Source organism: Cervus elaphus, chromosome 11, assembly GCF_910594005.1.
Source record: "Cervus elaphus chromosome 11, mCerEla1.1, whole genome shotgun sequence".
Lineage (NCBI taxonomy): Eukaryota > Metazoa > Chordata > Mammalia > Artiodactyla > Cervidae > Cervus > Cervus elaphus.
Window position 1 is genome coordinate 43,899,020 of NC_057825.1, and position 13,745 is coordinate 43,912,764.

The following is a 13,745-nucleotide window of genomic DNA, read 5'->3' on the forward strand; positions in this document are numbered from 1 at the left end:
GGCAGACAGAATGAAAACTGCAATCACAGAAAACTAACCAAACTTATCACATGGATAACAATCTTGTATAATTCAATGAAGCTATGAGCTGTGGCATGTAGGGCCACCCAAGACAGACAGGTCATGGTGGAGAGTTCTGAGAACACATGGTCCACTGGAGAAGGGAATGGCAAACCACTTCAGCTTTCTTGCCTTGACAGCCCCATGAACAGTATGAAAAGGCAAAAACATACGACACCAAAGATGAACTCCCCAGGTTGGTAGGTGCCCAATATGCTACTGGAGAAGAGCGGAAAACAGATCCAGAAGAAACGAAGAGGCTGAGCCAAAGCAGATGATGCCCAGCTGTGGCTATATCTGGTAGTGAAAGTAAAGTCTGATGCTGTAAAGAAAAATATTGCATAGGAGCCTGGATTCTAAGGTCCATGAATCAAAGTAAATTGGAAATGGTCAATCAGGATATGGCAAGAGTGAACATCACATTTTAGGAATTAGTGGGTTGCAATTTCCTTCCCAGGGGATCTTCCCGATTCAGGGATCGAACCCGGGTCTCCCACATTGCAGGCAGATGCTTCAACCTCTGAGCCACCAGGGAAGCCCCTGATTATACAATGGAAGTCACAAATAGACTCAAGAGAGTAGATCTGATAAGAGTGCCAGAAGAACTATGGAGGAAGGTTCATAATATTGTACAGGAAGTGGTGACTAAAACGGTCCCAAAGAAAAAGAAATGCAAGAAGGCAAAATGGTTGTCTGGGGAGGCTTACAAATAGCTTAGCAAAGAAGAAAAGCAAAAGGCAAAGGAGAAAGGGAAGGATATACCCAAGTGAATGCAGAGTTCAAAGAATAGTAAGGAGAGAAATCCTTCTTAAGTGCACAATGCAAAGAAATAAAGGAAAGCAATAAAATGGGGAAAGACCAGAGATCTCTTCAAGAAAATTGGAGATACCAAGGGAACATTTCATGAAAAGAGGGAAAGGACAGAAATGGCAAGGACCTAAGAGAAGCCAAAGACATTAAGAAGAAGTGGCAGGAACATACAGAAGAAGTATACAAAAAAGGTCTTAATGACCAGGATAACCATGATGATGTGGTCACTCACCTAGAGTCAGGCATCCTGGAGTGTGACGTCAAGAGGGCCTTAGGAAGCATTGTACAAACAAAGCTAGTGAATGTGATGGAATTCCAGCTCAGCTATTTAAAACCCTAAAAGATGATGCTGTTAAAGTGCTGCAGTCTAAATGCCAGAAAATCTGGAAAACTCGGCAGTAGACACCAGACTTGAAAAGGTCAGTTTCATTCCAATCCCAAAGAAGAGCAATGCCAAAGAATGTTCAACCGACCACACAATTGCACTCATTTCACCTGCTAGTATGATCATGCTTAAAATCCTCTAAGCTAGGCATCAACAGTACATGAACCAAGAAATTCCAGATGTACAAACTGGATTTAGAAAAGGCAGGGGAACCAGAAATCAAATTGTCAACATCCGTTGGATCATAGAAAAAGCAAGAAAATTCCAGAAAAAAGCATCTAACTTCTGCTTCGTTGATGATGCTAAAGCCTTTGACTGTGTGGATCACCACAAACTGTGGAAAATTCTTAGAGATGGGAATACCCATCCACCTTACCTGCCTCCTGCAAAACCTATATTCAGGTCAAGAAGCACAAGTTAAAACCAGACGTGGAACAATGGACTGGTTCAGAATTAGGAAATAAATATGTCAAACCTGTATATTGTCACTTTGCTTATTTAACTCATATGCAGAGTACATCATGAGATATGCCAGGGGATGAACCACAAGCGGGAATCAAGATTGCTGGGAGAAATATTAACAACCTCAGATATGCAGATGATAACACTCTAATGTCAGAAAGCAAAGAGGAGCTAAAGAGCCTCTTGATGAAGGTGAAAGAGGAAAGTGAAAAAGCTGACATAAAACTCAACATTCAAAAAACTAAGATCATGGCATCCTGTCCCATCCCTTCATGGCAAATAGATGAAAAGCAATGGAAACAATGACAGACTTTATTTTCTTGGGCTCCAAAATCACTGCAGATGGTGACTGGGGCCCTGAAATTAAAAGATGATTGCTCCTTGGAAGAAAAACTATGACAAACCTAGACAGTATATTAAAAAGCAGAGACTGTGCCAACAACTTTGCCAACAAAGATCTGTACAGTCAAAGCTATGGGTTTTCCACTAGTCATGTATAGATATGAGAGTTGGATCATAAAGATGTCTGAGTGCCAAAGAATTGTTGCTTTCAAACTGTGGTGTTGGAGAAGACTCTTGAGAGTCCCTTGGACTGCAAGGAGATCCAACCAGTCCATCCTAAAGTTGATCAGTCCTGGGTGTTCACTGGAAGGACTGATGCTGAAGCTGAAACTCCAATACTTTGGCCACCTGATGTGAAGAGCTGACTCATTGGAAAAGACCCTGATGCTGGGAGGGATTGGGGGCAGGAGGAGAAGGGGACGACAGAGGATGAGATGGTTGGATGGCATCACCAACACAGTGGACATGGGTTTGAGTGGACTCCAGGAGTTGGTGATGGACAGGGAGGCCTGGCGTGCTGTGGTCATGGGGTCGCAATGAGTCAGACACGACTGACAGACTGAACTGAACTGACTGAATTCAGTGTGGAGAAAATAGTAGGGATATACATGACTTAAAGTGGTCATGAGTTGATGATTGATGAAAGTGGATGATGGGTAATATAGTAGCTTATATATACCATTCTCTCTAGTTTGGTGTGTATCTTCAATTATCCAAAATTAAACTTTTTTTTTTTTTCAAAATTAAACTTTTAAAAATAAAAGGTTTATAATAATTATGAAGCTATCAAATTCATTTTTATCACATTTATGTGTAATTTTTAGAGGTAACAGATGTGGGGTCCCTTTCCATCTTCTGTTGCTGATATCACAACTAAAGTCATTTTGAGAGGAGAAATCAGTGCCCTGCTATATCAATTCCAAAAAGGTTATGTATAAGTCAGAGAAAGCTTCATAGTTTTATTAAAAGCACAAAGTGGATTATCATAGTAACTGATTCATTATAAGATTTGAGTTTGAATGGTAGTTTCACAATTATTAGAATTTTAATTTTGGAAAAATAAATCATCTCTGTTAAGTCTCAACTACTTCATCTGTAAAATATAGATAATTCCAAATACCCCAAAAGATTTTTGTGAAGCTCCGTTGAGACCATGTATGTGTTAGGACTTTGTTAATAATATGGAACTATACTATTGATAGTCATTATTACCATCATTATTTCAATCTACTTCTTTATGAATATATCTATATTAAAAATATAATAACTGATTGGGGGGAAATGTCCATATTACTGTTGAATGTGCATGCATAATAATCTGCACTTAGTTTATTAAAGCTTAAAGAAATTTAATCATAAATTTTATATATTTTTAAGTAATTTATTTTTTAGAACACTAACTCTTAAAAAAGCTGCAACCTATCAAAATTTAAAAACACATTCACCTGATCTACAAGTCTGTATGAGATAAGATCCTGAGATCCAATCAAGAAACTGACTTTTCAAGAATCTTACTGGAAAGGCTGCTATATAGAATAATAGAAATATCAGATTGTGTACTAAAGTATAGGATGATTATCATAACTGAATCATTAGGCCACACATCTTTAAGTTCAGATATTAGTATAGTTTATGTTCAGGCAACTCATACACATTTTCTGTTTAGCCCTCTGGTTTCTTATTTATGAATTATTATTAAGTACAGATAAAACACAGATCCTAATATCCTGCCATTATTGCTTGCAAAGGCCTTCATTCAAAATTTTCATACACTGCATTTTAAAGGAGGGTGTGTGTGTCTCTGTATAATTTTGTGTGTATGTCTTTGTATAATTTTCTTTTACCATAATAACTATTTTCAACATATTTCTCTTTATTAACTATCAACTTTAATCAGCTGAATATATTCAATAAGAAATAAAATTTTAAAATCAAATAATTAATGCTAATGTTTATCAAGTGTCTGGTACATGACTGGCACTGGTCTCAGTACTTTATATGTTTTAATAGTTAATTCTCACAACCCTATGAGGTAGATTCTATTATTAGCCCCATTTTATAGACAAGGAAACAGACACAGAGATTAAGTAACTTTCACAGTCACACAGCTTGTGAGGTGTACAGCTTGGAATTCAATCCCTAAGTCTGGCTCTAGACCAGGGTTTCTCAAACTTAGAGCTATTGATATGTTGGGCCCAATAATTCATTGTTTTAAGGGTGCTATCCAGTGCACTGTGGAATTAAACATTAGCAACATCCCTAGCCTCTACTTAGTAGATGCTACTAGCTCTCCCACCTCAGTCATGACATTCAAATAACATCTCCAGACATAACCAAGTGTCTCCTTGATGAAGGAGAATGGCAAAATCACCTCCAGTTGAGAACCACTGCTCTAGAGAAACCCCTACAGAACACTGCCTCTGCAAAAGCCACAATACAGAAATATGGGAAGTCAGAAAGTTAAGAAAATGAAAATCACCTAAAATTTCACTATCCAGAGTTAATCATTAATATTTCCCAAACTTTTTAAGCTTCCTGGATGCTCCTCCCCAAATACATTCCTAGCCCTTTACCTACTCTCACAGTCCTAAATTTTACGTTAATCATCCTCTTGCTTGTCTTTATGATTTTCCTGTATGTGGCTACATCCCTAAATAACATATTTAGTCTTACCTGTTCTTAAACTTCATATAAACAAAAACATAGTGCATTCCTTGTGTTACATGCTTTTTTCACTCAATCCTATGCTTTGGAAAAATATCCATGCTGATGTGTAAGTTTATTCATTTCCACTGCCTATTGTATTTCACTGGGTGAATATCATAATTTATTCATCTATTCTACTACTGATGGACATTTAGGTAGCTTCAAGCTTTTTCTATTACAAACAGTGGTGCTATGAACATTTTTCTACATATCTCTAGGGAATATACTCAAGAATAGAATTTCTGGTTACAGGCAATGCACATCTTAAATTTTAAGAAACAATTCCAGGAGCAGTCCTAAGATGGCAGAGGAATAGGACAGGGAGACCACTTTCTCCCCCAAAAATTCATCGAAAGAACATTTGAATGCTGAGCAAATTCCACAAAACAACTTCTGAATGCTGGCAGAGGACACCAGGCACCCAGAAAGGCAGCCCATTGTCTTGGAAAGGAGGTAGGAGAAAATACAGAAGATAAAAAGAGAGACTAAAGAGTTAGGGACTGAGATCCGTCCTGGGAAGGGAGTCACAAAAGAGAAGTTTGGAAACACCAGGAAACCTTCTCACCAGGGGGTCTGTGGGGAGTTTTGGAATCTCAGAAGGCAACATAACTGGGAAGAAAAATAAATAATAAATAAATAAACCCCACAGATTACGTGCCTGAGGGCAACTCCCAGCAGAGAAACAGCTTGCATCAGCCATCAGCAAGGGAGGGCTGAACAGGCAGGTAAGGGCTGCACTGCTTAGGGTAAGGAGCAGGACTGAATGCCTTGAGGGCAATCTGAGAGCGCTAACCTGAGATAGCAACCCAAACTGTGGGATAGCCAGAGAGAGAGAGAGAACTTTCCTGTGAAAAGCCCTAACCTAAGGCACTGCTGGGCAGCTCCCAGAACAAAGGACTGAGCGAATACCAGAGGTGAGCAGGCCAGCAGTGGACCGGCCCATCCCCCGCCCGAGGCAGGGAGGCAGGCGGGCAGCAGCCAGAGCCAGAAAGAGGCAAACTCAGTCCCAGAGACGGCATCCTCCACCAAACTGTGAGCAGGCTCCCAGTTGCCAAGCAAGTCTTCCTGGGGTCCTGGATGGATGACATCAGCCAGGAGGGTTGCAGCCAGAGACCAGCTCCCCAGAACAGACACACGGCACACCTGAGACCACACCGTCTCACCTAAGGAGATGCAGCGCTCCTAAGGAGAGTGCGCTCACAAGCACCTGGTCACCTGAGTTGCTCAGACCTGGGAAGGAAGGGCACAAAACGCAGGCCCAACCAAGTCTGCACCTTTGTGGAGTACCTGAGAACCTGAACCTGACCAGTTTAGACCTGGGAAGTGTACACAACCCAGGGCCTGCTTTAGACAGATCTCCTGCAGAGCAACCTGGGGCCTGAGCAGTGTAGATTGGGGAAGCACATACTCTGCAAGCAGGGGCAAACCCACTGTGGCTGAGACACTGCGAGCACTCCCCACACACACCAGTGATATTTGCAGTCTTCCTCCCTGCACACAGCACGACTAAACAAGTGAGCCTAGGTAAGTGACCACCTTTGCCCCCTTGTGTCAGAGCGGAAATGACACTGAAGAGACCAGCAAACAGAAGAAGCTAAAATGAACAAAGGGAACCACTTTGGAAGTGACAGGTGCAACAGATTAAAACCCTGTCGTTAGCACTGACTACATTGGAATGGGCCTATAGATCTTGAGAAGTATAAGCTGGAACAAGGAACTATCTGAAACTGAACTGACCCGACACTGCCCACAACAGCTTCAGAGAAATTCCTAGACATATTACCATTATCATTTTTTAATTTTTAAATTTTATTTTTAAGTCCTCTATTACGCCTTTAATTTTCATTTTTATAACCTACTATTACCTTGCAAAAAAAAAGACCCTATTTTTAAAGCAAACTTCATAGATATTTTTTATAATCTTTGTGATTTTGTTTTGTTTGTCTCTTTAATATTGTATTTTTGAGAGTCTAAACTCTAGATTTTTTATCTTTGCTTTTTGGTACTTGTTATCAATTTTGTACCTTTAAGAACCCAATCTTCAGTACCCATTTTACTTAGGAGTGTGATTACTGGCTTGATTGCCCTCTCCCCCTTTTGACTCTCTTTTTTTCCCCTAGGTCACCTCTATCTCCTCCCTCCCCCTTCTCTTCTCTACCCAGCTCTGTGAATCTCTTTGGGTATTCCAGGCTATGGAGAACACTTAGGGAACTGATTACTGGCTATCTGTCTCTCTCTCTCTCTTTGACCACCCCCCTCCCTTCTCCTCCTGGTCACTTCTATCTCCTTCCTCCCTCTTCTCTTCTCTATGTAACTCAGTGACCCTCTCTGGGTGTTCCAGGCTGTGGAGAGCACATAGGGATTTGATTACTGGCTAGATTGCTCTCTCCCCTTTTGATTCCTCCTCTTCTTCTCCTGGTCACCTCTATCTCCCTCCTCCCTCTTCTCTTCTCCATGTAACTCAGCGAATCTTTCTGGGTGTCCCTCAACGTGGAGAATCTTTTCTCCATTACCTAGATGTTTTATCATCAGTGCTATATGGATGGAGACGTCTTGAGACTACTATAGGAATAAGACTGAAAACCAGAGGTAGGAGGCTTAAGTCCAAAACCTAAGAACACCAGAGAACTCCTGACTCCAGGGAACATTAATTGATAAGAGCTCATCCAAAAGCCTCCATACCTACACTGAAACCAAGCACCACCCAAAAGCCAACAAGTTCCAGAGCAAGACATACCATGCAAATTCTCCAGCAACACAGGAACATAACCCTGAGCTTCAATATACAGGCTGCCCAAAGTCACAACAATCCCATAGACATCTCAAAACTCACTACTGGACACTTCATTGCACTCCAGAGAGAAGAAATCCAGCTCCACCCACCAGAACACCTACGCAAGCTTCCCTAACCAGGAAACCGTGACAAGCCACTCATCCAACCCCACCCACAGGGAGGAACCTCCACAATAAAGAGGAACCACAAACTACCAGAATACAGAAAGGCCACCCCAAACACAGCAATCTAAACAAGATGAAAAGGAAGAGAAATACTCAGTAGGTAAAGGAACATGATAAATGCCCACAAAACCAAACAAAAGAGGAGGAGATAGGGAGTCTACCTGAAAAAGAATTCAGAATAATGATAGTAAAAATGATCCAAAATCTTGAAAACAAAATGGAGTTACAGATAAATAGCCTGGAGACAAGGATTGAGAAGATGCAAGAAATGTTTTTTTTGTTTTTTGTTTTTTTTTGATTCCTAAAAGAGTCATATTAAAAAAAAAAAAAAAAAGAGTCATATTTAAGAGAAATTTAAAAACCTTATAGAACATAACACCTCAAAACACACATAAAAGAGGAATCATAGCATTGAGAGAACTGGCTTGGGGGGACCTCCATGCTTAGAGCCAATATAATTCATGAATTCATTCTTGCAAGAAATGTTTAACAAGGACCTAGAAGAAGTAAAAGAGTCAAAATATAATGAATAATGCAATAAATGAGATCAAAAACACTCTGGAGAGAACCAACAGTAGAATGACTGAAGCAGAAGATAGGATAAGTGAGGTAGAAGATAGAATGGTGGAAATAAATGAAGCAGAGAGAAAAAAAGAAAAAAGAATGGAAAGAAATAAGGACAACCTCAGAGACCTCTGGGAAAATGTGAAATGCCTCAACATTTGAATCATATGAGTCCAAGAAGAAGACGACAAAAAGAAAAGCCATGAGAAAGTACTTGAGGAGATGACAGTTGAAAACTTCCCTAAAATGGGGAAGGAAATAGTCACAGAAGTCCAAGAAACCCAGAGAGTTCCAAACAGGATAAACCCAAGGCGAAACACCCCAAGACACATATTAATCAAATTAACAAAGATCAAACACAAAGAACAAATATTAAAAGCAGCAAGGGAAGAACAACAAATAACACACAAGGGGACTCCCATAAGGATAACAGATGATCTGTCAATAGAAACTCTTCAGGCCAGAAGGGAATGGCAGGGCATACTTAAAGTGACGAAAAAGAAAAACCTACAACTCAGATTAGTGTACCCAGCAAGGATCTCATTCAAATATGAAGGAGAAATCAATAGCTTTACAGACAAGCAAAGCTGAGAGAATTCAGCACCACCAAACCAGCTCTTCAACAAATGCTAAAGGATCTTCTATAGACAGGAAACACAGAAAAGGTGTATAAACTTGAACCCACAACAACAAAGTAATGGCAACGGGATCATACTTATCAATAATTACCTTACATGTAAATGGGTTGAATGCCTCAACCAAAAGACAAAGACTGGCTGAATGGATACAAAACAAGAACCCTATATATGCTGTCTACAAGAGACCCACCTCAAAACAAGGGACACATACAGACTGAAAGTGAAGGGCTGGAAAAAGATATTTCACACAAATGGAGACCAAAAGAAAGCAGGAGTAGCAATACTCATATCAGATAAAATAGACTTTGAAATAAAGGTTGTGAAAAGAGACAAAGAAGGATACTACATAATGATCAAAGGATTAATCCAAGAAGAAGATATAACAATTATAAATATATATGCACCCAACATAGGAGCACTGCAATATGTAAGGCAAATGCTAACAAGTATAAAAGGGGAAATTAACAATAACACAATAATAGCAGGAGACTTTAATACCCCACTCACACCTAAGGATAGATCAACGAAACAGAAAATTAACAAGGAAACACAAACTTTAAATGATACAATGGACCAGCTAGACCTAACTGATATCTATAGGACATTTCACCCCAAAACAGTGAATTTCACCTTTTTCTCAAGTGCACATGGAACCTTCTCCAGGATAGATCACATCCTGGGCCATAAATCTAGCCTTGGTAAATTAAAAAAAACTGAAATCATTCCAAGCATCTTTTCTGATCACAATGCAGTAAGATTAGATGTCAATTACAGGAAAAAAAAAAAACTATTAAAAATTCCAATACATGGAGGCTAAACAACACGCTTCTGACTAACCAATAAATCACAGAAGAAATCAAAAAAGAAATCAAATGTGCATAGAAATGAATGAAAATGAAAACACAACAACCCAAAACCTATGGGACACTGTAAAAGCAGTGCTAAGGGGAAGGTTCATAGCAATACAGACTTAGCTCAAGAAACAAGAAAAAAGTCAAATAAATAACCTAACTCTACACCTAAAGCAACTAGAAAAGGAAGAAATGAAGAACCCCAGGGTTAGTAGAAGGAAAGAAATCTTTAAAATTAGGGCAGAAATAAATGCAGAAGAAACAAAAGAGACCATAGCAAAAATCAACAAAACTAAAAGCTGGTTCTTTGAGAAGATAAATAAAATTGACAAACCATTAGCCAGACTCACCAAGGAACACAGGGAGAAGAATCAAATCAACAAAATTAGAAATTAAAATGGAGATATCTCAACAGACAACAGAAATACAAAGGATCATAAGAGACTACTATCAGCAACTATATGCCAATTAAATGGACAACTTGGAAGAAATGGACAAATTCTTAGAAAAGTACAACCTTCCAAAACTGAACCAGGAAGAAATACAAAATCTTGACAGACCCATCACAAGCACAGAAACCAAAACTGTAATCAGAAATCTTCCAGCAAACAAAAGCCCAGGACCAGATGGCTTCACAGCTGAATTCTACCAAAAATTTAGAGAAGAGCTAACACCTATCTTACTCAAACTCTTCCAGAGAGTTGCAGAAGAAGGTAAACTTCCAAACTCATTCTATGAGGCCACCATCACCCTAATTCCAAAACCAGACAAAGATGCCACAAAAAAATAAAACTACAGGCCAATATCACTGATGAACATAGATGCAAAAATCCTTAACAAAATCCTAGCAAACAGAATCCAACAACATATTAAAAAGATCACACACCATGACCAAGTGGGCTTTATCCCAGGAATGCAAGGATTCTTCAATATCCGCAAATCAATCAATGTAATACACCACATTAACAAACTGAAAGATAAAAACCATATGATTATCTCAATAGATGCAGAAAAAGCCCTTGACAAAATTCAACATCCATTTATGATAAAAACCCTCCAGAAAGCAGGAATAGAAGGAACATACCTCAATATAATTAAAGCTATATATGACAACCCCACAGCAAACATTATCCTCAATGGTGAAAAAATTGAAAGCATTTCCTCTAAAGTCAGGAACAAGACAAGGGTGCCCACTCTCACCACTACTATTCAACATAGTTTTGGAAGTTTTAGACATAGCAATCAGAGAAGAAAAAGAAATAAAAGGAATCCAGATTGGAAAAGAAGTAAAACTCTGTTTGCAGATGACATGATCCTATACATAGAAAACCCTAAAGACCACCAGAAAATTGCTAGAGCTAATCGATGAATATAGTAAAGTTGCAGGATATAAAATTAACACACAGAAATCCCTTGCATTCTTATACACTAACAATGAGAAAACAGAAAGAGAAATTAAGGAAACAATCCCATTCTCCATTGCAATGAAAAGAATAAAATACTTAGGAATAAATCTACCTAAAGAAACAAAAGACCTATATATAGAAAACTATAAAACACTGATAAAAGAAATCAAAGAGGACACAAATTGATGGAGAAATATACCATGTTCACGGATTGGAAGAATCAATATAGTGAAAATGAGTATACTATCCAAAGCAATCTATAGATTCAATGCAATCCCTATCAAGCTACCAACGGTATTCTTCACAGAACTAGAACAGATAATTTCACAATTTGTGAAACCTGCCTGACTTCAGGCTATACTACAAAGCTACAGTCATCAAGACAGTATGGTACTGGCACAAAGACAGAAATATAGATCAATGGAATAAAATAGAAAGCTCAGAGATAAATCTACGCATCTATGGACACCTTATCTTTGACAAAGGAGGCAAGAATATATAATGGAGAAAAGACAATCTCTTTAACAAGTGGTGCTGGGAAAACTGGTCAACGACTTGTAAAAGAATGAAACTAGAACGCTTTCTAACACCATACACAAAAATAAAACTCAAAATGGATTAAAGGTCTAAATGTAAGACTAGAAACTATAAAACTCCTAGAGGAAAACATAAGCAAAACACCAACATAAATCACAGCAGGATCCTCTATGATCCACCTCCCAAAGTAATGGAAGTAAAAACAAAAATAAACAAATGGGACCTAATTAAACTTAAAAGCTTTTGCACAATGAAAGAAACTATAAGCAAGGTGAAAAGACAGCCTTCAGAATGGGAGAAAATAATAGCAAATGAAGAAACAGATAAAGAATTAATCTCAAAAATATATAAGCAACTCCTGCACCTCAATTCCAGAAAAATAAATGACCCAATCAAAAAATGAGCCAAAGAACTAAACAGACATTTCTCCAAAGACATACAGATGGCTAACAAACACATGAAAAGATGCTCAGCATCACTCATTATCAGAGAAATGCAAATCATAACCACAATGAGGTACCATCTCACGCCGGTCAGAACAGCTGCGATCCAAAAGTCTACGAACAATAAATGCTGGAGAAGGTGTGGAAAAAAGTGGACCCTCTTACACTGTTGGTGGGAATGCAAACTAGTACAGCCACTATGGATAACAGTGTGGAGATTTCTTAAAAAACTGGAAATAGAACTGTTGTATGACCTAGCAATCCCATTGCTGGGCACACACACCAAGGAAACCAGAATTGAAAGAGACATGTGTACCCCAGTGTTCATCGCAGCACTGTTTTATAATAGCCAGGACATGGAAGCAACCTAGATGTACATTGGCAGACAAATGGATAAGAAGGCTGTGGTACATATACATAATGGAATACTACTTGGCCATTAAAAAGAATACATTTGAATCAGTTCTAATGAGGTGGATGAAACTGGAGCCTATCATACAGAGTGAAGTAAGTCAGAACGAAAAACACCAATACGGTATACTAATGCATATATATATGGAATTTAGAAAGATGGTAACAATGACCCTATATGCGAGACAGCAAAAGAGACACAGGTGTTTAGAACAGTCTTTTGGACTCTGTGGGAGAAGGTGAGGGTAGGATGATTCGAGAGAATAGCAGTGAAACATGTATGATATCATATGTGAAACAGATTGCCAGTCCTGGTTCAATGCATGAGACAAGGTGCTCAGGGCTGGTGCACCAGGATGACCCTGAGGGATGGGATGGGGAGGGAGGTGGGATGGGGGTTCAGGATGGGGAACACGTGTACACCCATGGCTGATTCATGACAATGTATGGCAAAACCCACTACAATACTGTAAAGTAATTAGCCTCCAATTAAAATCAATATATTAAAAATCAATAAATCAATAAATTTTAAGTACTTTTAAAAAAAAGAAATAATCCCAAATTTTTCCCAAAACAGTTTTACCAATTTTTATTTCCATTAATGAAGTATAAGAGAATCTACTGCTCTACAACCTAACACTTAAGACTGAATATTCATATTTCAAAATTTTTGGCATTCCTAGTATCTGCGATATAGTTTCTTGTTGAAATTCTAATTTGCATTTATGTAATTAATAATAAGGTTAAACATGCATTCATATGTTTCTGGTCATTTATGTTCTTTCTTTATAAAAATGCCTATTCCTATCTTTCACTCATTTTTATTGGGTTCTTTGCCCTATTCTCACTGATTTGGAGGAGTTCTTTATACATTCTGCAACTAATCCTTTAAGTAACTTCTCCCTTTTTGTTTCTTGCCTTGTCTGTGTCTTTATGGTTATTAAAAAGAAAATCATTCACATTAAAGATAAGAATATACCAACGTTTACTTTATGGTAGGTTTTTTAATGTCTTGTTTAAGATGTCTTTCCCTCCTCCTAATGTTATACAGATATTCTCCTGTTATTAAAGTTTTGCCTTTTACAATTATATCTAATCCATTTACATAGTTCACTCCTTAGCAAAACCAGGTTATTTACTCTATATAATGCCTCACATTTTGGGTTTTGTTG